This window comes from Diabrotica undecimpunctata, chromosome 4 (genome assembly GCF_040954645.1).
Source record: "Diabrotica undecimpunctata isolate CICGRU chromosome 4, icDiaUnde3, whole genome shotgun sequence".
Taxonomy (NCBI): domain Eukaryota; kingdom Metazoa; phylum Arthropoda; class Insecta; order Coleoptera; family Chrysomelidae; genus Diabrotica; species Diabrotica undecimpunctata.
Genome location: NC_092806.1, coordinates 132,927,616 through 132,955,323, shown reverse-complemented (window position 1 = coordinate 132,955,323; position 27,708 = coordinate 132,927,616). Strand labels below are relative to the sequence as shown.

Sequence of the window (27,708 nt, the reverse complement as noted above, 5' to 3'; positions counted from 1 at the left end):
TAATCATTAATAATAAGAATAAACAACTCAGATTACAATCAGCATTTCTTAGAGAAAAACTAGTTATTTTGTAAAAGAGAACATTAAAAATTATTAGATTCGCTACGAATACGCGTATTTCACAAAGTAATTTGGCTATTTAAATGTACATAAATTCCACCTTGTACTCTAATTGCGCTTTTTCTAAATGAGTCCATATTTATTATAATATTACCGTCATGATGATAATCACCCAATTTATTTAATACAAAAAAAAAGAACTTCTATTCAAAAAAAATATGTATGATACTACTGGCTACCCTAGGACTGGGGTACATACAAAAGCGTGAAAACTCATAAGGGTGGTTTTTATACCTAAATTTGAAAAAACTGGGCAGAAAAAAGGTAAATTCCTAAAAACCGACAATACTGATGTCTATATGTTGTCAAAAGTAGAAGCAAATACAATTAAATATAAACGGTTTGAGGTAAGGCATTTCTCGATATGGAGGAAGCATTTGAGAACAATTCCTAGAAAATAATCACAAGGACAGTTAGGCTAAAAGAAATAGACGGGGAATACAATAAAAGCAAAAGTAACCAAAGTCTATCCACAAGATAGATAAGTCTGGTAAAATGTGGGTAGATATTCAGACTCAGCAATGACACACAGCATGTCCTAGTCATCAGGTGTCATCAGGGGTCATCAGGGGCCTACACGAATCCACAGACACAAAAAGTATTGTGGAAGAATTACAAGGCAAAAGCATTGAGGCAATGGGAATTTTAAGCACAAAAGCACAAACCCCAAATGGCAAACAGCGGTGAAGTGCGCACCTTAAATTACAGGGGCTGCTGAAAAGTGCCAAAACGGAAAATAAATAACACTCCAAAAACAACAAAGAGTAGAACTATCAACGCTCCAACCGCACAAAAGAACTAAATGAAACTGAAAAGGTATACAATGAAACAAAGAAATTAATGACGTGCTTCAACGGACAAATGAAGAAGTTCACAACAATATTCGAAATTATTAACAGTCTTTAGTGTAATGGGAAACATAGGTAACTTGTAATGTCTAGCCGGGTGGACGATCTACGAGTTGGATCATGGAATTCAGGAATGCTAATGACTAAAAACAAAATTCTGGATGAATTTATCTAACAGACTTGAAATAAAGGTAACAAAAAAAAAATGAGAACCAAATTTCCGGGCTACGATATCTTTAGAAATGATCACAGGACACTATTAGGAGGTAAAGTCATTCTGGTGAAAAAAAGAATAAAACATTAACTAATTCACATACTAGGTTTGGTTACTATGAAAACCATCATAGGAAAGATCATAACGGGAAACGATATGCTAAAAATTGTTTAAGCGTTCGTTAGACCACAAGACCCTATCTTCAATAAGGACCTGAGTAACATTTTGAACACAGAAGAGCCCACTGTTATCATAGGAGACCTAAACGCGAGATGATAGAGTAACAAACCGTAACGGGAGACTATTGTGTGGCTTTCTCAAAGAAAAAAAATAACATCTATGTAACAGGACTAGTGGAAGCAATATACTTCGACGGGGACATACTTCCCACCTATTTTTAAATAGAAATTCTTCACAATGTGGGTCAACAATATAAAATACATTTATTAAATGAGAAAGATACAATACATAACCCAATCGTACTGACCCTGGGAGCAATAGAAAAAAACTATTTGCAACCCCACAAAAAAAAAGAACAAGTTGGCCAAACTTCAAAAGAATTGTGAACGAAAACATCGGTGCAATATCAACAACAAATAACATAACACAATTATAAGAAAGTGTGGAAAAATTAAAGAAAATAATTAAAAATGATACCAATGCCTGCTAAAAAGAATAATTGATAACGAACTAAATAGAGAAGTCAAGAAATAACTAGGAAAATATAGAAATTAATGTTGGGACAATTATATGCGACAAGAGCTAAAAAATGTTTGCGGAAAGATAGAAAGCCAATTTTACCATTACACGGAGACAGGGGGATATAGGGAGGACCAACAGGAGTAACGAAGACTTGAGATAGTTACGCAATAATCTAACGGAAACAGTAGTAGAAGTGAAAAAAAAGAGCATTGCCCTTATTCTTTTATCTTTAATTAGTTGAGCTTAATTTTATTTTTATTTCTTTTAATTAATGTTTTTTAATACACACACTTTTTTAGATACTTAAGTCCCGAAATCATGTTATTTTATGACAAAATTAAATTTAGAAAAGCAATTAGGGAGAAAAGCCGATTTTCTGCTACCCCTAAAGGTGGCCTAACCACAATCAAGAAAAACAGGAAGTGTTTCATTACCCAGGTCGCCCAAAGGAACGATCAGTTCATAAACCTCCCCATCGTAAGTCACACGTTGGGAAGGGTGGAGAAATAGCTTGGAGGTCAGATAGGAACCACTTCATAACTAAGTGTAACCGGTTTGATCTTCGGACATGTGGATCCCACTGTACAATATACACATGTATACACATGTACCTAGGGGCTGGGTTGAGCGTGAGTGTGTGAGTGTGTGTGTGTGTGTGTGTGTGTGTGTGTGTGTGTGTGTGTGTGTGCTTGCGTGCGCGCATGTGTGTGAGGCCCGCAGAAGTCCAAAATCACGAAACTTACCCCAAATTGCAATTAAGAGGGAACAGATCCTTTAATTCTGAATGTTACAAATCTGAGGTTGGTGAAAGGTAAAGTACGTTGAATAATGTTAAATTTGCAGCAGCAATTATTATGAATGCCTTAGTAAATCACCTTCTTCTAAACGATAAAACGGGGGAGGGGGCAATGACTAATGATGACTTCTAAATGGTATTAAAATATAGACCCAAAGACGAGAACACACAATCTAGCTGCATGGTTACACCTGGTTAAAAGATACATTTACAACTGCCGAAAAACAGGTGCAGAAATTTACAGTAGTAGTGGAAAAGCAAGTTTCCTGTAAGAATATTCCTCTGTAGTTCCTCTTGCGCAATAGAAATTAATATGAGGCTTTTCATTTTAAAAAAGGTTAATATACGTATAGATAGATGTGTAGCTTCAGAAGTGCCAAAAAGTACTGCACGTGGTCAGATAAGAGCCTGAATCTCAACACTAATTCTTACTGGAAAAGTTTACTCGGTTAAAAACATGCAAAATGCATATCGGACGGACATGGATAAACTATTTCGGAAAACAAAAGGAATCAGTACAGAATCAAAACATTTTTCCTTACTGAAGATGCGCCAGTCAAGTGACACGTACAGAAAATGCTGCGTCTCCAGAAACCTATGGTATCCATCCACTAGACCTGTACAAGCTGGTACGAGGTACGAGAATAATTCTGTAATGGATAACATTAATAAATAAAAGATTTGCAATATACTAGTTGGCTACAGTATAACCAATATATAGCAGAATGCTTCCAGAAAGGAAAATAAAAAAGTGAATTACAATATGTAAGGTGTTTGACGTCAACGTTTCACACTTGACTTATCTCTAAAAAATAATCATATTTGAAATCTAAAAATTTACATGTTCTAACTAGATTTTTTTATATTGCATTCATTTTTGGATACATTTTGTATATTTGTCATATATTAAAGTTCAGTTATTCATAATTTTTTACAAAATTTGGACAAACAGAAAAAAACGTGAAAGACAGTTAAAATTTAATTTCAGTACAGAGCACCACCATTCGCTGATACGTATTTCGCCCTTTTGGAGCAAACTTATGGTAAAGTTTAAATTAAACAAAATCTTTCTGTCATATTAGCAATTATTTACAAAATAATGTACAGCAGACGGTACAGAGACATGTATCAAAGTTCTATTGGTTTTTAAACAGAAAAAAGTTTGAATTAAAGATTAGTAAGTCGCTTATTTATAAATAATTTAATACTAAATAATTAATTGTTATAGATTTTATGTAATAATTTAGATAGACACCTAAATATGAAGACAAAAACACAGACTTATAAAACATTAGTGCGAAGTATTATGATATATGGGGCTGAAAATTGGATCATAAACAAGAAAAACGCAATAAGATAGTAGCAACAGAGTAACAAGAATGGATAGGAGAAGTAATGACGAAATAAAGCAAATAACGTCAATCGAAACAGACCTACTAACATATATAGAACAAAAAAGACTAAAGTGGTATGGGCATGTAAGAAGAACTAGCGACAGCACATGGATAAAGAGAATAACTGAATGAAGCCCCATAGGAAGGAGGAAAAGAGGACGACCCCGAAAATCCTGGTGGAACGAAGTAGACGACGCCATGAGTAAGAGAGGCCTAAACGATGGAGAATGGGACAACAGAGAGAGATGGAAACGGTTGAGCGAGGGAAGGCAGTAGAGCAAAACTGTAGAATCCCTGAATATATATATATATATATATATATATATATATATATATATATATATATATATATATATATATATATATATATATATATATATATATATATATATATATATATATATATATATATATATATATATATATATAATTAATTATTATATCTTAATCTATAATCTGTATTCCCAAGAAGCAGGTAAAGTTTTTATCAGGAATATACATCGAAATACGATTTTTATGACATAAATGACATACGAATTGTATGTCATTTTTAAATATAGTCTTTTAGTTTTTACAAGTACAAGTCTTTTATTATATTAACAAGATAAGAAGAAAATTATTTTTACAACGATATCAGGGTTGTCTATAAATAAAATTAGTACTTTTTAGGATAAGTGTTGTTTGATGTTAATATTTTTCTCTCTCTTTATGTTAAACCTCCTTGATGTTTTATTATCGACTCTTACAATGGCCTTTTTGTTGGTTGTTGGTGCAGCTTTGATATTATCCTTGCGACTTTCGTACGAAAGCACGCGAAGTCTGTATTGACGTCACGTGCTCGATAAATACGGGCTTGTATGTATGTACAGGGTAGGTACAGGAAGAAGGGCAAACAGGACTAGGAACATAGAAGATAAAAGAATTGCCAATGAACTAAATAGGGAGGTTAAAAAACAGCTGGAAATCCACAGAAATAACAGCTGGGACGACTTCATCCAACAGCTAGACCCTAATAAATCAGGTTTCTGGAAGCTTTCTAAAGTCTTGCGAAAGGATAAAAAGCCAATACCCACCTTACATGGGGAAAACGGCCTAGTTTATTCTGAACAAGACAAAGCGGAGGTCATGAAAGATACACTAGAAAGAGGATGCAGAAACAACTACCATCCCGATGAAGATCCAGACTTCGAAGACGAAGTAGAAAGAAGGAGCAGGCGTCTAAAGAGAAGTAGAGGCGACATAGCTCTCAGGCATACCACCCCCGAGTAAATCCAGCAGTTTATCAAAATGACCAACGCTAAGAAGGCTCCAGGCCCAGATAACATCACAAACAGGGCCTTAAAAAATCTGCCACTGAAAGCAATCGTTCATCTAACGAACATAATCAATCATATCATAAGATTAAGATACTTTCCTGACAGGTGGAAGGAGGCCCATGTTATAATGATAGAGAAACCGGGTAAAGACGGAACTTTTCCACAGAACTACCGATCCATTAGCCTACTATCATCAGTAAGCAAAATTGCTGAGCGAGTCATCTTGGCAAGATTAAGAGAAGAATCTGAGGCAACGGATGCAATCCCTGAAGCGCAGTTTGGATTTAGGAGCAATCACTCCTGCGAACTGCAAATACTAAGATTGACAGAGTACATCACTAAGGGGTATAATGAAAGAAAATATACAGCAACCGCCTTCTTAGATGTCAGTAAAGCCTTTGACAGAGTATGGCACGACGGATTGCTGTATAAAATGAACGAAATGGGGTACAGTGAAGCGATGACATGTCTCCTCTCCTCGTACCTAGCCAACAAAAGATTCAGAGTTCGAATAGGGCCCACCCTATCCGAAGTCGGAATCATGGAGGCTGGAGTGCCACAGGGAGCCGTGCTGTCGCCTTACCTGTACACCATATACACTTCAGATACCCCTGGTGGTGATCAACATACTATGCTCAGCCTTTACGCCGATGACACTGCTATAGCTGCTAGCAGCATAAATCCTGATCTGGCCACTAGATACTTGCAAACGGCACTAGACCATTTGCAATCTTGGTGTGTTACGTGGAAAATTGCCGTCAACCCGGACAAAACTCAGGCAGTCATGTACAAAAGACGGCACGGAATCCCCAACAGGGAACTATCTATCTTCGATACTCCGGTCGAATGGCAAGACGACGCCAAATATCTCGGAGTAACGCTAGATAAACGTCTCACCTTTACTAAACACATAAACAGAACAGTTCAAAAGGCAAAAATCCTTAAAAGTCAACTCTCCTCGCTTATAGGGAGGAAAAGTAATCTGAGGTTCAAAACGAAAATAAGAATGGCAAATGCCATCATTCTGCCAACCCTCACATACGCCTCAGCAGCGTGGGGGCATGCATGTGAAACAAACAGAAAGAAAATCCAAACTGTACAGAACTACATGATCAGAGAGGCTCTTAAAATTCCTAAATATGTGCCACTAAGGTACGTATATAGGGATTCGCAGCAAAAGAGCGTCCTGAACATGATGGTCGAACATGCATATGAGCTTTTTGAAAACCTCAGAAACCATTCGAACCGTTCGCTAAGAGAGTTGACAAACTACGATCCTAATATAAGGACAGTACATAGACGGCCAAAACAACAGCTGGCTGGATACAGGGGAAACCCTAATTGAACGTAAAGAAAGATATTCACATGAGTAGCCCTAATCTATTGCTTAGCAGATTTGGCCCACAAAAACACAAAAACACAAAAAAAATCAAAAAAACAAAAAAGAGCTTAGCTCACCAAAAAAAACCCTAAATCCCATCCCAATCCCCCAAATTTTTCTTTTATGTTTTTTTTTTTATTATTTCAGTTATATTTATTTCACTAACCAGTTAAAAACAAAACCAAAAAACCCAAAAACATATACACGGGATGTGTGAGAGCATTATACACTTGGGAATGCACATCCCACCCACCTATTAAAACCCCTACCCCTATTATTATTTCACCCAAAAACCCACTAACAAAAATCTGTATAGGCCAATAAAGTAAAATCAATAAACAGGACAAAATCCTAATAAGTAAAGCCACAAGTCTGAGGCCCCTCAGGCACGCCCCTAAGGAAAAAGACCCTTCAGGAATAGCCCTTCAGGACTAAGTTGCCACAGGCAACTCGCGAAAACTGAGCATCGAGGTCGTGTGCGACAAGCACGGGCTCGATGGCCAGGCCTATCGATCGCCCAGTCGGCAAGGAGACCAAAACTTGTTTTGCCAAATTGACGACTGTGTGACCGAGCACACAACAACCGAACAGGGGGCCGACAGTTTGCTGTCGACCCCCTGATCGGACACACATTTTTTTAGGGTCACAGAGCCCAAAGTAAAGCCATAGTAAACTCAGTAAAGTAAATAGGGAGAAAAGCTACACTAAGCTACCCCTACAGATAGGTGGCCTAACCACAAGTCATGGAAAATGGAGGGTGTTTCTTTTCCCAAATCGCCCGACGTAACAGTTCAAGCCTCCTCTGCGTATGTCAGACGTAGAGGAGGGGTGGTGGAAAAACCTGGGGGTCAGATAGGTACCGAGCCAAAATGACTTGCTCTTTTGGAACGAGACCGGTCTGATCTTCGGACATGGGGGTCCCACTGTCTAGCAGTGGTACACTCATGTTCCATAGGGGTTGGGATGAACTCATGTGTGTGTGTGTGTGTGTGTATGTATGTACAGGTAACCTCCTTCTAAAGCCAAATTGTGTGTCGCTTATGATTTCATCTATCTTTTGGTATACTCCTATTCGTATAATGCCAAGGATAACTTTCGTGGCTCGTCAGGCTAATTATTATATTATTGGAGCATTTATTTCTTAAGTATATATTAAGCTGGCTTTAATTATCTTTACTCACAAAATTTATTTCAGATTTCATATTTCGTAAAAAAAGATTTCTTCCACCATTATTATTCTTTAGAGATCCAAAATTCTTCTTATACTTTTTCGTTCAGTCACTCACAGTCTTCCTTAACTTACATTTAAAAATGGCATAACTTCTGTTTCGTAAATTTTAATCTATCTATGACAAACAATGAAAGAAAATTCATTTTACCAGATTTGCCGCTTTATTAACTCTTTAATTAACTTAAAATTGTTCTGATTTGTTTTCTTCTGTGGTATATACCTTGTCTTTGACATATTCTTCAATTTAAAAGACTATTAAATACTTATATGTATATTATTATACTCAAAGTACAAAGACGTTATTCAACCTTGTTCTTTAGCTAATTTAAGTGTAAGTGTTTGAAGGTTATAATGTGAGAAATTATGTGAAAATTATAAAAGTATTGTCACTGAATTGTTGGTTGTGCTAAATCAAAACTACCGACCATAAAATTATTTATTTTATGCATTTTTGACAACCATCCATAAATTCTATAATTTTAGAATAGACCATTAGCCTTGGTTTTTTTAATCATTTTTCATATATTTGTTAATATTAAATACATTAGGGCAATAAACTGAGCACTCGCTTTTTTTATTCAGATATTTTCTTGGTAATAAGCCGCAACTATAAAATAAACCAATTATTTGCTGTTGTTTTTAAAATAGAAATATTTAGCACGATTCTAAAACTACTTTCTTGTGAAATGTCTAATTTAAATATTGTTTGTATGAAATTAGGCCACAATTATTGGTTGTAATGAAAATTGCATCTTTAACTACATTCTGTTGCATTCTATCTCTAATAAAGGGTGTTTTTTTAGAGGTATAGAAGTGTAAGTTGGTAACACTTTTTTAACTGTCGGCCATTTTGATAGCTGTCAAGTAATTTATGTTAAGTTCGTTTTGGCATTTCAGCATGACTAGACTTGGCGCCCGAACAACGCTTCCAAATTGTACAAATTTATTTTGAAAATTGTGGTTCTGTGTTCGAAATACGTTCGATCGCGCACTACGTCCATTTTATGGTCAACATAATAGTCCATCAGAGCAAGTAATTCGATTAACCATGGAACGTTTTTGCATCACGTTTACTCTAAATGATAATATGTATCCACAGACATGTCGTACAATGCGTATATAAGACGTTGTTGCTGCTGTAGAGCGTAGCGTACAGGAAGACCCGAATCAGTCTATCTGCCATCTTTCACAGCAGTTGGATACGTGTTTATTCACTTTATGGAAGATTTTGCGAAAAGATATTGCTTTGCGTGCTTACAAAATCTAACTCATTCAATCACGCAAAAATTGAAGTTACATCATCAACTAGCAAGGTGTAGATTCGTAGATTCAGTGAGTGGGTCCAAAACGAGATTGTTGTTGATTTCGATGTGAATTTTGCTTAGTGATGAAGCTAAGGTCTGGTTGAATGGCTACGTCAACAAACAAAACTGCCCTATTTGGAGTATAACAAGGAGATGATGTATAATATGGAGATCTCAACATACATTTGAAGATAATCCTCAAATGTATGTTGAGAAACTATTACATTTAGAAAAACTGACTGTTTGGTGTGTTTGATTGTCTAATAAAATCATTGGACCGTACTTCTTTAAAAATGATGCTGACCAGAACATTACAGTCAATGGTGATTACTGTAGAGCCATGATTACTGCCTTTTTCATTTCCCAGTTGAACAACTACGATGTGCAAGAGCTGTCGTTTCAATAATAGGGCGCAACATGTCACACAGCTCGTGCGACAATTAATTTATTGAAGGAAACGTTTGGAACGAAGATCTTGCGATTCAACACTGCTAGACTATTTTATGTGGGGATATGTAAAGGTACTAGTCTACGTCGATAAGCATAAAACGATTGACCATCTGGAGGACAACATTCGCTGCGTTATTGCCGATAAACGGCGACAAATACTGGAAATAGTGATAAAAATTGGAGCTCCAGATCAGACTACGTTAGAGCCAGCGATGATGATCATAATGCCAAAATATTATCTTTCGAATAAAGTCAATTTCATGTCAATTTATAAAAATTTATAAAAATCATCATTGTTTAATTTCAGTTCAAAGTTCTATAGCTCTCAAAAAAACACCCTATATAAGTGTGCCATTAAATTTGTCGTAGGTTAAGATTATCAGGTGATCTGCATAGCCTAGGATAAGATGTTAATCGTTATGAACCCAACCATGATTTATCTATGAGGAAAACCTCAGACTACCTGTGCTGACACCGTATGTCCCGGCTAGTAACGTTGCGTTACACATACTAAGAATATGTATTACAAATTTCGAAGAATGAATAACGAGCAAGAAGGAATACGGAGAGTCAAAAGCAAAATTAAAAGTGGAGTGTCTTGGTCACATGAGAGAACCCAAATGTTCAATAATAAGTCTAATATTCTAACAAAAATAAGGGAAAGTACAGTCTTGGAAGAGCAAACATTTCTTGGCTTATACGTTGAAAGAAGTGATTTAATATAAACTCCAGCCAATTATTTCAGTCATTAACAAATAACGTGAAAATGGTTGTAATCATTTGCAATCTTTACTGAGAGAACAAATTTTAAGAAGATAAATATTGGTTTTAGCAAAAAAATAAGAGATCAAAATTGTATAAAATAAAATTCTCTCCATTTTTGTTCATGTACATTTATCTCATAACGTTAATAATAAACGAGATAATTCAATAATTATGCTCACCACCTTCCACTATTTTCCCACTTAACTCGGAAAATATCGACCGCACGAAAAAAAATTTGTAAAAGGAATATTGTAAGAAATCGCATTTGCAACTTTTTGTCTGTTGAAAATGGCGGAGATATTGAGCAAAAACGGTTCTCTTTTAAAATCAACATGGCGGCTATCGCAACGATGGAATTCAGTCGTGATTTTAAAATTACACTACTATTGACCCCTCATAAAGGTTAGAATAAAATTTGGAGCAATTCGCCATGCAAGGTCTAATGCTATCCCGATTGGACTATATCTCGTTTAATGTTTAGTCTACAGAAATAAAAAAAAAATAAAAATCTTCAATAAAAAAGAAATCTAAATGCATATGGAAAAGAAGCTGCATATTAACACTAATGGACAAAGTGTGGAATGAACGAACGCATTAGAAACCTAATGAATGTGAACGAGACACTAAGTGACAAAACAGAAAAAGGAAAATTACTCTTGGTATGGACATATGCGAACGATGGAGACAAGAATACCGCTGAAAACTTGGAAATAAAAACCAAATAGAAAGAGGATGTCCTAGATTATAGTGGAATAGACAAATAAAAAACGACAATGAGCAATAAAATTTTACAAAATTCGAAATTTTTTTAAGTTAATCTTTCCTCAGTTGATTTTTCTTCATCGGAGTTACAGAGCATTTTCATTTACTTAACAATATTGTAACCTCGGAAACCATTTTTGGATGGTGCTAGAAAGGTCACCAATGGAGACACTGCGGACGGCAGCCAGATGGTTGGTGGAGAGCGAGTCGTGTGTTCGAAACAAGCTTTTGGAACCGGGAATGGGCCCAACAGACGAAATAAGTAAAGGTAGAACAGGATAAGAGATGTTAAAAAAGATATAGAAATAAACAAAAAGATAGACGGGTACAATTAGCAAAAATAAAATAAGATAGAAAAAAAGCAGAAAATTAAGAAACCTTAGAAAAGAAAAAGGTAAGGAAAGATATTTAGGTTCTGAGACCAAATCCAAGAAAAGAAATCAACAGTTAATTATTAAATAAATTTGGTCAACACACTATATAAACAAATAATAAATATATTAGGTGGACTCCGTTGACCTACTTTACGTAATTAGAAAATACCTTTAGAAATATCATAATATAATAAAATCATGCACAGTTTAGATTATCAGCGAAGGGAGCCTGATAGTATTTAAAAATATTCAACGAAAATTGATTAAAGAAGTCTCTCTTTGCTGGTTAAGGGCTTATCTCGAGATAACGGGTTAAAAATGTATACCAATTATAACAAATAACAAAATGAATAAATTTAAATTCTAAAGAATACAAAAAGTTTTCAAGAATTCTGTATTATAAAAATTAAACCAACCCGCACTTAGTATTAAGATAATTATCGGTCTCGCACTGTTATTTAATGATTAACTGAGAATTAAGTGTTCGTAATTTAGAAGTTCTTAATAGCTGATCGAAAGTTCGTTGAAAATATTAAATGTTCCTTGATTGAATGTTAACCTTAACTACAGAAGAAGAAATAGTCGACGGAGATTCGCCCAGACAGTTGAAGATAATATGATTATGATAACTTACGATACATCTTGATGACTGCTACACTACTTCACTGTAGCTATTATAATACTTTACTTGTATTAAACACTGAAATTAATTAAATTAAAGGTAGTTTATACCAATCTTGAATCTAACATGGTATTAAATTAAGAAACTCAAATATTTAAGTGTATACACGCTTAAAGAAAAAAATCACAGAGACGGTAAGATAACACAGAGGCGGTAATATAGGCAAGCGGCTTTACTCAAAGATCGCCCTGCCAGAAGTGATTTTCTTCCTCTCAAAATGTACAAGGTTCCCAAAAATAAGGTGTGATATCCCCCACTTAAAAATGACAGGCCAGCCTGTATGTATTTCTAGGAAGGTAAGGTTCTAACGAACATCGGAAGGTTCGAGGTAAGTACGGTACCAGTAATTCGGAACGTGAGGAAAATAAAATTTTCTGAATTACGTTCTCTCAGAAAAATACTATAAAATGATTTCGACGATGTTTATCAAATTTATCAAACAGAAACCGCTTAAAACTGTAAAGAATTAACCGAGGATTAACCAACCCGGCGTCTTTAATAAGTCGGACCTTCCGTGTTTTGATATAGTCGGTAGATTACAATGAAATTTCCTAATGGTAAACACGACCACCCGCGTATATATTATTTGCAAATACGGCCATCGGCGTCTCAGCAACAGGGGTAAAAGGATTAAAAATTATTTAATATTTTAATTATAAAAAAAATGTTACAATAATAAAAATGTAATATACACATTATATTACTAAATATGGAAGGTGAAGGTATGTACTTGGTCATCACAATCTATTTTTTTACATATTTTAAACATTACACATTTTAATATCTTTTAATACCAATTTCACTTGTGCAAAATAATGTTATTTGTAATATAATAGTTCCAAAAATTAGTTAAATTATGACATTTCTAGTCATTTTCACTTTTAATGTATTTCTACTAAAATATATATCAGAAACTTTTCAGTTATATAATACATTTTTTGTAATATCATATAACGAAGCTTTTATTGTTGACCACGTTCTCGTTTTCGTAATTTTATGTCACATTTAAATTGATTTATTAAAGTAGTTTTGTATGCGTGCCATCCTTGAATAACTGGAAATAGTTAGGTGGCACTACTTAAGAAAAACAATTTTCATGTTTAATAACCCATAATAATATTCACATGTATGTTATGGGTATGTAAATATTTCCCAGTTATATGATTCATTCATTTTGATTTAATTATAGAAGAGTCAACAATACAATAAAACATTAAAAATCCCATGATAAAAGTGTTATTAAATATGAAAACATAGTGTATTTATAAATTGATAAGTACATATTCAATTTTGTTTTCCTTAACTTTTCCTTTTAATCTTTAGTAAGAAGAAAATTATTGTGGAAGGATCGCAAAGTACACATTAAACAATAATTGTTATTATAACAATAAACGAAAAAGTTGCTAAAGCACTACAAAAAAAGTATAAAGGTGGGACAGCAAAAGATATATTTATGCCAATACAGGCGAGCCTAAAAGACGCTTAGAAACGGAATATACCGACTAATATTTTTTGGATTACTGATAAGTATACCAAACCTTTTTTACTTGAAACAAAAAATTATTTAAACATTGCTTTATAAAAGGTGTAATATTAAAAATCCTATCGGACTACAACACATTTTTTTACGTTTTCGAAATTAATATTCCATCATTAGTGCTATACTAAAAGTATAGCCACTTTAATTAAATCAAATATAAAATTTAAAATTTTGACCAAGGTTATTAAAAAAATATGGTTAATACATACTAGATGTACATGTTTTGAGCCCCTAAACCCTTTAAATGTTGTTGAATTAACTTTGAATTACATTATTTAACTTTATAAACTATGATGTAATTCAAAGTTAATTCAAAAACATTCAAAGTGTTTTTACCCATGTATTTAGTGGCTTTTAGCATATACATCTAGTATGTATTAACCATATTTTTTTAATAACCTTGGTCAAAACTTTAAATTTCATGTTTGATTTAATAAAAGTGGCTATACTTTTAGAATAGCACTGATGATGGAATATTAATTCCGAAAACGTAAAAAAATGTAATGTAGCCTGATTGGGTTTTTAATATTATACCTTTTATAAAGGAATTTTTAAATAAATTGTTTGTGATACATGGTATACAGCCAGATACAGGAATTTAGTTTCGTTGTGGATCTTTTTTACTTGATTCCATATATTTTTCTTAGTCTTAGTTCGTAGCCACTTGATGCATGGCGTACAATGAGTGTGCGTTATGTAGTAGACGAGAGGGGATGAAAGACAAGAAAATTCTGTTCCTGCTGGTTAAAGGTTGGATAATAGGCCTGTAACCCGTTACCGTAAAAACTACAAAACCACGAAACCTTTAATTCGGATCGGATCGATACATGGAACGTCCTGATATTGAATAAATTAGGAGCACAGGCATCACTACTTAACGAGCTCAAAAAATACAAAATAAAACTAGCAGCAATACAAGAAACTAAATAGCTAGGGCACGGAATAAAAGACACAAAAACACACACAATACTATACGAAAATTATCGCGGCATAACCCTCTTGTGCACAGCGGTAAAAGTTTTTACTTACATACTCAACCAACGACTCCAACAACTAACTGAAAATATTCTCAGAGAATATCAAACCGGTTTCAGACAAGAAAGATCTACAACTGATCACCTATTCACAGTGAAACAAATTCTAAACAAATAGTGGGAATACGAGATTGACGTCCACAATATACTTACAGATTTTAAAAGGCCTACGACTCGATCCATAGACAAAAGTTATATTCAATATTGCATAGCTTTAACATTCCCAAAAAATACATCCTACTTCTAAAAGTAACAGTGGACTCGTCAACAGCAACTGTCAGAGTACAAAATAAGCTCACTGAGAATTTTTTAATAGTCAAAGGATTAAAGCAAGAAGACGGGCTGGCACCAATACTATTCAACCTGATTCTCGAATATGTAATAAGACAGCTGAATTTATGAAGAGGTATGCCTATGCCGATGCCATTAGCATTATGTCTCGCAGAACAGAAGAGGCGACATAAATATATTCACAATTAAAAACAGAGGCAGAAGAGACCAGACTGGAAATAAATATTCAAAAGAAAAAAAAGCTAACACAGACAAGAGCTAGGGAAAACAGAAGCATAGGTAAATTAGAGGACGATATTAAAACTGTAGGAAATTTTACATATCTGGGAATTGCATTAAATACTGATGGAATAGAAGAACCAGAAATTTAAAGAAGAATAGTAAAGAGAAAACTTTTTTCAACAGTTTTCAATCGTCCATGTGTTCCGCTCTAAAAACGCAAACTGGAGATCGAAAATCAGAGTCTACAAAACTATTATCAGACCAATAGTGTGTTATGGATGCGACACATAGGTGATGACAAAAGACACAAAACGAAAGCTGGAAATCTTTGAGAGAAAATTTATAGGGAAGATATTTGGACTTATTAACGAAAACGAAGTATGAAGATCCAGGTACAACCATAAACTCTACCAACTGTTTAAAGAGGAAACGATTTCAGAATTCGTTTAATTTTAGAGACTTCGATGGGCTTGTCATGTAGTGGGAATGGAGACCGAAAGATTGCCTAAAAGAGCCCTAGATAGTAAAACGCAGGGCCTCAAGATAAGACCAAAAGGAAGGTTTCGGAAAAGGGGGGGGGGAATGAAGTGGCAGCGGACGCACAAAATTTGCTAGACGTGAGAACCTGGAGAAGATCGACGGGGGACCGGCAAGGTTGGAGGCATAGTTTGGAGGAGTTCAAAGCTCGATTTGGGCCGTAGCGCTATTAGAGAGATATATTTTTCTGAGTTTAAATGTATTTTTTAATTTTTGCAGTTGGCCGGTAGTTGTTATTAACAAATAAGTTCGGAATCAATTTTTTAACCGTATTCATCGAAATAAACAGTTTTTCTTTTCTCTGTTAATAATTTTTTAAAAAATGTTTCCATTTCAAGTTATTTGTAATTTTTTGTTTAAAAACTGCCTTAATGAATGATTTTTGGGAGTTTCTTTTTCTAAAGAACTGCTAAATTAATTGCAATTCTACATAAAGGTTTATATTCTTTAAACCTTAAAGTACAAGTAAGAATATTTCGACAAGGATAAATGGTTCCTATTTGGCTGAAAACATGGACCCATGGAAAACAAATATTTCGAATATGCCTTTCTAGAAGTCTACCGCTAAGTGTGTACAGCGATTGCGGCGATAATATTACTTACAATTTATTTGGAAAAAAATATACTTCCAATAATTTTTATAAGACATATTATAATTAAAACAATTAAAATAAATTGTTTGCAATGCCACAATAATGTAAATTTTCTATTAATATAAGAGGTGGCTATTATTATTTGTTTCATTACAGTGAAACATATTAATCAATATATAAATTATCTTTCATTGAAAAATTACTAAAATAAAAATATTATTTAGAATTTAAAATTGCCGGTCGCTTCAAGCGTTGTTTCTAAGAGAACGGTTCATTCTACACAAAAAGTGCTAATAAACTCAGTCACATTTCTTGTTTGAAACATGTTTTTCTACGGCGTACAGACTCTTGGTAAATCCATGTTTTCCGTTTTTCCTCTCTACCAGAGGAAAGCGCGGGGGTAGGAGTGTTAAATTTTTTTGTATCTTTTTTGGGGTCCCATAATTGACATTCTCAGATAGGCGTTTATGCATATTTTTCACAGTGAGGTATAAATATTTTTTCTTACGTCTTGTTAATTAAGATTTTGTTCAATGACAAAGTGTACTCTTAATACCATGTATTCTTAAAAAATCTACAGGAAAAGTTGTCTAAACTTTATTTGCATTGACTAGTGTAGCATTTGTAAATTCCTTGATATATATTGAAATCCCCTCGTATATACATTAAAATACCAAAGAATATTTTTAGTGTATTTCATTTCCTATTATACGTATTAAAAAACGAAGTAATTTTTTTAATTCCTCTTAGCATTACCGAGTTAAAATAAACCATTTAGAGTTTGTTTATATTTCACAGATGCGTTTTCCCCCGGTATTTCCTTTGATCGAAGCCGCTTCTTAGATATTTTGCGCCTTGCAAATAGACATAAATATTCCAGTTTATATGTTTTGTTTATTCTAAGTTGGGCGAATGAATTTAAAAGATAATTGCTCACTCTCGATGAGGCGTGGTCAAGAGCGGTAGGCTTTAGCGTTTAATCCGAATTTTCTTCAGATTCGTAAATGTCTTTTTTATTGTTTCTTTTTTATGGAAAATAAGTAGTTTTGCGGCAGTTAATAGTAGCAGTTCAATGTGTAGTAGCAGTCTAAGTGGGATTTTGAAAGATAACCACATTTTGCTATAGTGTTCAGTTCTACCTGTTCCAGTTTGTTAAGGAGAAAAGTTTCCAAAGTTTGTGTTCCAGTGCCCCAACATCTAACCTCAATAATTCGCAGTGTGAGATGCAGTTTATTTGTTCGTGTGTCAGAGAAGCCCAGTTCTACCCCCAGAAATTCCAGTGAAGTCTAGTTTCCACCCCCAGCATTTTTGTGTAAAACCCCAGTGCAATCCAAGTAACTTTTGTGCTTAAATTTTAAAGGAAAAGTAAAAATAAACATTATGATTAATAATTGCTTTCATCATTTAAAAAGATAATTTTTTATTTGCAATAATTTATTTCTGCCACAGTTTATAGCCCAGTAACAATAGTAAGTGTTTCTCTTTGTTATTTTTGTATTTACTTTTGTGACTATGAATATAGTATTTTTGTATTGTCTATTTTTGTAACTGTTTGTGGTGAGACAACAATAAATGTTTAATTTTTTTCCTAAACCATTTCTAATTTATTTTCGTCACAATTTTTCCCCAAAACAATTTTTTTCACATATGTCGTTATACTTTGACACCTCGAAGCGGCGTCCTTATTTTAAATAGCTAGAGGTCTTTCTTGTTGTTTTGTTTGTCCATCTGTTCCAGGAGATTCATGTAAGTACCCCTTTGTTTCATTTTTTGTAGTTGCCCCAATCCAGCCTCCTTGCCATTCAACTTATCCACGACCCCTCCAAATAAACCGAGTGCCGTTCGCATAAGTATCGTTTATTTTGCTTGCCCTATCTCCACCTCCAGTAACTTCTGTCCCAATTTTCAACCCCTTATAGCAATACCCTATGTGGTAGGCAAAATACTTCGTTACACTAGAAATATCAGTAAAGGGATTTATAAAGAAGAAGTTTGTAACGTTATAAACGTCACATCTTTATTAATTTATATTTAAATAATTATTTTATTTGAATTTCTTTATTCATTTAATAATTCCTTTACCTTCAGTTTCTTTTTTACTATTTTTCTTCAAAAAGTAGTTGGCGACCTCTCTCTCTTTCTTTCTGTCCCGTAGAATAAATATTCGCCCTCTCTCTTTCTTTCCGGTAAAAAGAGACAGGGCGATCACCTTTCATAGTGAGAAAATTGTTTTTTGTCTGTAATTAAAATTTATAAAAGAAGGCAGGAATTATTATAAGCTTCATTTTATGGTCTGCATACGGTCTGCATATGGTCTGCAACTCTTGGGTTTATGGGATATTTATTGAAGATTTTGTTGGAATATCTAATGAAGTGATCTGGGCCTAAATAGCTGTCTTCAGAACCTACTCACATGCTTTGTAGCCGGCAACAGGACATGCCCGCATAATCTGCAGGCAACATATATTTAGAAGCAAGCAGCCCATCGATGCCACAAGTATCATACAAATTTATTTAATGTAAAGCATTAGGCAGGGTTGTTTTTGCTATTTAAATATTATGTTTTATGTGTTAAATAAATATGATTAGTTAAATAATTGTTTTATTTGCTACCAGCTAAGGGTTCATTGTTTAATTCATAGTTTAAGACAGGACGAATTCACACTTGAGAGACTGAGCTAGGCGAAGCATAGACCATAAGCTCCCATGGTTTATTGAGGTATTATTTTTATAATAGTTTTTCAATTCTCTTTGGTAGTCTTATCGTTACAAGTTATCAAGAAAGTAATTGTAAATTTTCACTTCTCTGCGGTTAAAAATTGCCATTTTCTTGATTATGATGAAACTTCTCACCAGTCTGTATCTGCAGTTAAAGTTCAAAAAAATCAAGCTATTGCTTATTTGGTAACAGTAAAGGATACTCTAATTAATAACACATTATTATTTAATTTTTAAAGTGAATTGAATATTACTGGTCATTTTTCGACTTTGTCGATTTTTGGTATAAAACAAATGTACCTATTTATGTTAATTTATTACAAAATAAAAAAAATTTGCCATTGATGTTCGAAATTAATTTTGTTCAAATACTTTGTAACATTAGTTCTAACTTTTGACAGACAGTTTATTTTCTTATTTCATTTAAATAATGTTCCTTCAGTTTTTTATTTTATTTAGATTTGATCATCTTTCTATTACACCTTCTATTTTCTTATTCATGCCTCTTAATTTGTAATGATATTTTTAAGGATTTAAAGGCGAACAAGCTATGGAAAAGGCGGTCAGGGATGCCCAAATAAACAACAGAGGAATCATTTTTATTAAATCATCCCAAATTTTGGCATATGCAGATGATGTTGACCTAGTTGCCCGCACAACACGCAAGCTAGAAGAAATGTATGCCACCTTGTCAAAGGCCTCAAAAAATATGGGCCTGCAAGTAAAAGAGGAGAAAACTAATATAATGCCATCAACACCCAACAATAAGGCCAGAAACATCGGCCACGAATTCACGGTTGATAACTCTACCTTTGAAGTGGTGGACAAATTCATATACTTAGGCTCCCTGATCACCAAGAAAAACGTCATGACGGAAGAAATCAAGCGAAGAATAATCCTAGCAAACAAATGCTATTTTGGACTGAGTAGACATATGAGAAGCAAAAACTCAAACCAAAAAAACAAAAATTACCATATACAAAACCCTTATACAACCAGTGTTGACATATGAGTCGGAGACATGGACCATTTCCAAGGCGGATGCAAACCTCCTGCTTATATTTGAACGAAGGATCCTGATAAGAATATTCGGTGGCATCTGTGAAAATGGTGTTTGGGGAAGGAGGTACAACTACGAGATATATCACAGATATAAACATATATTTTGGTGATAAAAATAGGAAGACTAAGATGGACAGGATATCTGACAAAATTACAGCAGAACAATCCTCCTAGAAGAATCCTTATGTCACAACCTGTGAGAAGTTGTGAGTAGATGAGGATGGTAGGAAAATAGGCGTAGCAAACTGGCAATAGTTGGCAATTGAAAGAACTGACTGGCGTAATAGACTTGGGAAGGTCGAGGCTCTTCTATAGGGCTGTAGCACCAATGATGATAATGATTTTTAATGATTGTTAATTATTTTTATTTTGTGGATTATATTAAGTTATTTTGACTTATTTTCCGGTTTGTTACTATTCCTCAATAGAATGGATTACTTCTTTTATTTTTCAAGATACAAAAAATGTATAATTTTAATGACTAGTTATTATTGCTTCCAAAATTTAAATTTTTAATATTTTTTAAAATTAGCTAAGATTTTATAATGGACAATTACAATCTTTCAAATAATAATTATTGTTATAAGGTGAGAACTCCCTTCACTTTTGATTTATAGTCAATTGTATAATCATTAACCACGCTCTAAAAGGCAATTGCCAAAATAAATGAAACAAACTATAAAAATTAAAATGTTCCATTTTACGCTTTTCGTTAAGTGTCTAGCGTGAAAATTGTTTGGTTTTATAATAGAAAATATTCAACACTAACGAATATCTAGAGTATGCGAATATTTTATAAAGCCAAAATAATTTCAAATACCTCAGGAAAAGAAAGAAACCATTTGCAATTTTAAAGTAAAAATTAGATCCATTGCAATATAAACCATTTACAAAAAAATAAAAGTAATTAGCAAAATAACCAAATTAAGCATGCTACTTTCTTCCGTAACTCATAATTTATATGTTGATTTTAATATTTTTTTCCGGGATTCGACTGAATAAGATGTAATTTGAATTTATTTTCATTTTAAACCTTTATTATTAAAATGTTTATATTTTTCGAATTTATAAGATATATATTGGTCCTTCGGAAGTTGCAAAACGTACGATTTAATGGTATTATTATTAGGCCAGGAAATGAATCTATAAAATGGCAAAACCTCGCAATTTATTCCTCCACTATCGATTTGGTCAAAAAGTTGGGATTATGCTCATTTCACCTTCTAGTTAATTTTCTATATTTAGTCTTAGTTATAAATTGTTGTTTTTTTAAGGGTGAAAACTACCCCTAATTGTAAACATTATAAAATAACATTGTAAACTTTAAAATGTTTAACATTTGATTTTTATTAGTTAAATGATGATTATGTTATGCTTTAGGATATAATATATTTAACGCTTAAAACCACCCTTGGAGCTATATATATATATATATATATATATATATATATATATATATATATATATATATATATAAATTATACTAAAAGAATGATTTCGGCTTGCATCGATTCGCATAAAAATTTTTGTTTAGGGTCATTTCACCCTGTACTTTATATTCTATATCATGCTCAAGGACGTTGGTTATTTTTAGTAGTTTAAGCTTATTTAACCCTAATTGTCAAAAATTATATAAAAACATTGTCAACATTAATATGGGTAAAATTACGGTTCGTAGACTTACTACGGTTGCCTTTTCCGACTGGGGTGGGGATGCTTGAGTTACGTCACCAGAGTACACAAGAATACAAAACCCATTTATTATCACAGTTTGTTCGTGGTAATTATCTTTCAGTTTATTATTTGCTTCCAGATTTAGCCATACGGCTCACACTCCCTCTAAGGGGAAAATTTACTCATCCCAGATACCTACGGTATCAAAAGGATTGAGCTCTGGTGGGACTCTTTCCGTGTTATCGAGCCCTAGGTGACTTGGTTTGCTGGAGTATCTCCCAAAAATTTTCGTACACACCTGGACGTCGCGAGGAGTACAGCTTTCTGCATGGCCTTATAAAGATGTTCATTTAGACCCAGCTGTTTTATGTTCGATAGGAGGTTTTTGTTATCGATAGTTATCATGATGGAACTACTACATAGGGCCAACATGGACCAGAAGGAGATCAGAATTATTCAGAATCTATACTGGAACCAAATGGCAAAGGTGAGGATTGATCAAGACCAATATACGGATGAATTTGAAATCCGGAAAGGTGTCCGCCAAGGCTGCATACTCTCTCCGATGCTTTTTAATTTATATGTTAAAAATATATTTGCGGAAGCATTAGAAGACACGGAATTAGGCATTAAGGTGAACGGCATACCAATTAGCAACCTACGCTATGCGGATGACACAGTGATTATAACTGATAATTTGGAAGATCAGCAGTTATTACTTGATAGGGTGAATAGCATAGGTAAAAAATATGGCCTCAAAATCAACATTTTGAAAACGAAATATATGGTCATTAGCAGAAACCCTCCAGAAAACCCGCTAATATGCATAGGTGACGATCGCATAAAACGCGTGAAAACTTTTAAATACCTTGGCACCACAATCAATGACCAATCGGATCCACAACAAGAGATAAAAACCCGAATACAAATGGCAAGACAAGCTTTTGTGAAATTCAGACCGCTCCTATGTTATCAAAACCTAAATTTCGAAATACGCTACAGAATGGTCAAGTGCTACATATGGTCCATCTTGCTTTATGGCATGGAAACGTGGACTTTGAAAAAAACATCTATCAACAAACTTGAAGCCTTTGAAATGTGGTCATTGAGAAGAATGATGCACATACCTTGGGTGGATAGAGTTCGAAACGATGACGTCCTTAAGAGAGCCGGCGTGGAAAGAGAACTCTTTGAATTAATTAAAAAACGCAAGATTGGTTACCTTGGGCACATATTGAGAGGAGCAAAATATGAAATACCACAGTTAATTCTACAAGGGAAGATCGAAGGTAGGAGAGGAGCCGGCCGCAAACAATTATCCTGGTTAAGGAATATTAAAGAATGGACAGGAATACACAATACAGGCGAGCTGTGTCACGCCGCCAAGAACAGAATTCTAGTAATGAGATAGTCGCCTACGCACTTTGGTGTATGGCATGTTAAGAAGAAGGAGGTTTTTGGGAATAACACCAGTAGTAGATAGAAGAATAGGTACTGTCTGGGTACTTTCCATTCTCCATTGTCTCCTGATTTGTGTTTCTAGATCTCTATAATTGGCGATCTTTTCGTTGTATTTAACACGCAAATTATTGATGTTAGGTATCGCCACATCAATAAGTGTTGTTTGCCTGGTAAGTTTATTAACTAGTATGAGATCCGGTCTATTATGTGCCACTGGTTGGTCTGTGAGCATAGTGTGGTCCTAGTATAGCTTGTTGTTGCCATTTTCAAGCATTCTGTCATGGACATATTGATAATAAGGAAGATGGTCGGTTTGGAGAAGTCCCAGTTTGTCAGCTAGTTCTTGGTGGATAATCTTTCCTACTGAGTCATGGCGTTCTTTATAATCAGTTCCGACAAATGCCTGGCAGCCCCCGGTAAGATGTTGGATGGTTTCTTGGGCTTGGCATCCATATCGGCATTATTTATTTTGGACTTGAGGATTTTTCAAGTAGGAAACCCTCAGTCTCGGGAAACATTTTTCCTGATGTCAACCAGTAGTTCGACGCTGTATTGTCGATATATTCTTGGCTGATCTCATTGAGATGTCGCCCATTTGTTTTATTATTTATCGTTTCTTAAATATCTCAGTTTACTTTATATTTTTGTATTTGAAATTTTGGTGTTGTTTTCTATAAAAACTTGTTTTGAATTATCGAAGAAACGTTATTTATTGTAGTTGTACATCGTACCTATTGGTATTAACGTAATAATAATGTTGATGAAATTTTAGAATGCCAGGCACAGGTTGTAGTGTGTAGGAAAGATATTAAAAAAATGGAAAAAATAGTTATGTAATTCGGTAATTCATTCAATAGTTAATCCAGTATTGATGGAAATTCAGTATACGCGACAAATTTTCAGCGTAATATGGAGATTGAAGTCCTAGATTAACGTACATCCTGCATTAACATTGGATAAACGTTAACAACCGGTTCTGATTAATTTTAAGTACCAAACTGCCTACATATCAACAGTTTTCCATAATTAGGTATTATAATCCACTAGACATCTTTATTTCATAACTATCTTTACTATTTTCCACACTTCAAAGACATAAAAACGACGATTAACAATATTACGATTCAAATTACTGTACTCTCGTGACGTATTTTCGGGCTTAATGTTCATTGGTTAGTCGGAAGAGGCAACCGTAGTAAGTCTACGAACCGTGGGATAAAATATGGTTTTGATTGGTTAAATAATGATTGTTTTATGCTTTAGGATACAATATCATAATATCTTAACCCTTAAAATCACCCTTTATAACATTGCAATTTTTATAAGTAATTTAATAGATCTATACAGACACAAAAGAAGAATTACGTACATGAGCAGATGTTTCTTCTTTTCTGTCTTTCGATTTGAATGGAGGAAGTGAAACATATTATAACGTATTACTGTCGAAAAACCCGTTCTGTGGTATTACATAAATTGAAAATGCTAGATCTGTGTTTTTTTGAAATTTTTCGAAAAAAAAAAACAATTCGTTTTATAAACATAGCTCCTTCATTTTTAAAAATAAAAAGTTTTGTCACAAATAATTTTGTAGTATTTTTTGAAGATCTATGAGACTATGTAAATTAAATTTCGTAAGATCCATTAGTTTCTATGTGAGGTGAGTATAAAGGGCTCGAATAGGTGGGTGTTTGCTCGTAAATAGAGGTTTTGAACAGCTATACTTCACTGTAAAGAAAATCTATGTACAGAAAAATTTTAGTTATTAAAAAAGCTACAGTTTAGTACTTTAATATTTTTTCTTAATCTTCAGTATTTTCTGATAAATTTCGAAGGAAAGGGTGAAAAATATGAACTTGCAAAAAATCAATTTATCTTTAAACTCCAATTTTTCTAAAATTAGGCCTTTTTAATAAGTCAAACTTCTTGACTGTATTGATGATACATATATAAAAATAATTAGAAGGGTATAGATCAATTTTAATTAGGAGGGTAGTTAGGGGGTTGTTTTCACTGATTTTTTCGTAGAAAAAGTAGGTAATTTTGATTATGTCGCTCAATTTTTATGCTAGAAACTTTTTTTTATCCAGATCCAAGGTCCAAAGTTTTTCCGTTATTTGGCTTTGAATATTTCAATATGCATTTGACGAAAAACCTATTACATGCCGTATCTCGGTTGGAGAAAAATGATAAAAAAAGGATTTTGTTTGTGTTTTTTAAAGATTTTTATAGAAAACTTTGTTATCTACAGTTTTTTTATTAAATGCATATTTTTCGAGTTATTCTCAAAAAACCCTCTAAAGAAGTCGATTTTTTCGTCGAAAAACTGTTACTTTGAACCACGAATAACTCGAAAAATAGTTTTACGAAAACGTAAAGAACATTTTTTTAGAATTACTTTTTCCATCCACGTCCATGGTTAAAATGAAATGAAAAATTCCCACCCCCGAGATGGGGTGGTAACCACCCCCAAGGTTTTAGCGTACAGAGGCATGATATAGAAAATGATCCTTGGGCTATTCCCTACCTTCTGTGAAAATTTTAATAAAATCCATGCTGGATGAAAAAATTGCGAGCCAAAATGCTTCATTTCCTGTAAGACATTGTATGACCCTGTACATTTTTTACGACATTTAAGTAAAGACTGTTCATCCAAATCAAATCAATTACACTTTTCCCTAGAGAATTAGAAAAAGTAAACTGAGCGTGATAGTCTGAAATAGTTCTCCCGTTTATTACACAAAAAACGTTTGTACCCATAAATTCAGCAAGAGTTCTGCCTCTTGTATGTAAAAACTTGTCACGGCTGGATCTTATATCGAACAAGTCGAAAAGAACATAGGCTTTCCGAGTAAATCATTTGGCAAAGAATCGAGATTTAAAATACGTGAGGTAAAATCGCCACTAATGATATATATATATATATATATATATATATATATATATATATATATATATATATATATATATATATATATATATATATATATATATATATATATCATTATATTTTTCCGTAAAATCAGTTAAAGCTAATTGAGATATCTAGAGAGTAGTGGTTAAATCTAAACTAGGCTTTAAATATACATACATTGTAGAGGATACATTTGTGTATTAAAAGACTAATAAGACAGAAAATCCACCATGGCGACTTTTCAATTAAATATGAGTTAAATATGTTACTAATCATAAGTCCACCACTTGCTCTTTCAGTTGATTTTTCTTTAGTAGCCTCCGATTGAATTCAATGAGGTAAGGTAATTTCCAGAGGTTGAGTGAGCTAAGTTTCAGTATTATTTGAGAGGGAGTTAAAGTCAATTATTATTTATTGAAATTATCACACAACTTTTTCTACAAAAAGAAAACAGAATGCCACCCTTTATCTACTTCAAAACAGATCTGCCGTAATGAGTTAATGTTATAATATATAATATTAATATAATTATATAATATAATTATATAATAATCTAATGAGTTACAGTTAAATGATGGTATTTGCAATTGAAATGCTAAAATACAGAAACAGAAAGAAAAAAAGTACATGAAACAATATTGGTGCTTTTCTTCCCTAAAATATCTTTGAATAAAAAATCCAATGTAAGGATATTATCAAAACAAAACTAATGAAAACAATTATAAAATAAAATAATCTAGTACTTTCCAACTTACCTATTTTTAGAATATCTAATCACACTAGTTACTTCTAAATGAACAAACGATTTACATAAAAAAATTAAATAGCAAGTGCACTTTAAACTAACAATAATAGTCAATTCACACAGTTCAAGCTCGCGGTATTATCACCGTGACCGCAATACTCAGTTCCAGAACGCACTGTAGATAGCGAACAGCGAACTCCGTAAGATTATACTACCTACTAAGGAAATAAACTAGCGTGGAAGCGTCCCTACCTTTGAAATATTCCGGGTGATTAGAATTTGCTAAAATACCTATAATAAGCAAATACTAACATTATAAAAGATGTAAGATTAACTCAATAAATTATTCGTCTTTCCCCATCCTTATTCCTCTACTGGTACTGATTTAAAATGCAAGATTATAACAGCCACTTAGAATATACACTTGAATCTATTGAACATAACGTCTATTGAACATAACGGCAACAATATTGTGCGAAATCAAACCAAATAATTATTCATTGATTCAGAAATGGTATCAAAAGTGTGAAAACTTATCTTAAAACTGATATTAATTATGACCATGATCCGTTCATTTCTAA

At 33.4% G+C, this 27,708-nt stretch overlaps 1 protein-coding gene across 2 annotated transcripts in view; it reads right to left on the bottom strand.

Moving 5' to 3' along the window:
- The window catches only part of LOC140438410 (uncharacterized), a 56,761-nt gene extending 29,430 nt beyond the window's left edge, over window positions 1-27,331 (bottom strand). Inside the window, exon 1 of one of the 2 annotated variants that reach the window (XM_072528091.1) lies at window positions 27,138-27,331. The gene's annotated coding sequence lies outside the window, so the exon portion shown is untranslated. Of the gene's footprint in view, window positions 1-14,908; window positions 14,930-27,137 lie in introns of those variants that run through there. The other variant, XM_072528092.1, reaches the window with a different exon arrangement.
- Between the last annotated feature and the right edge of the window lie 377 nt (window positions 27,332-27,708).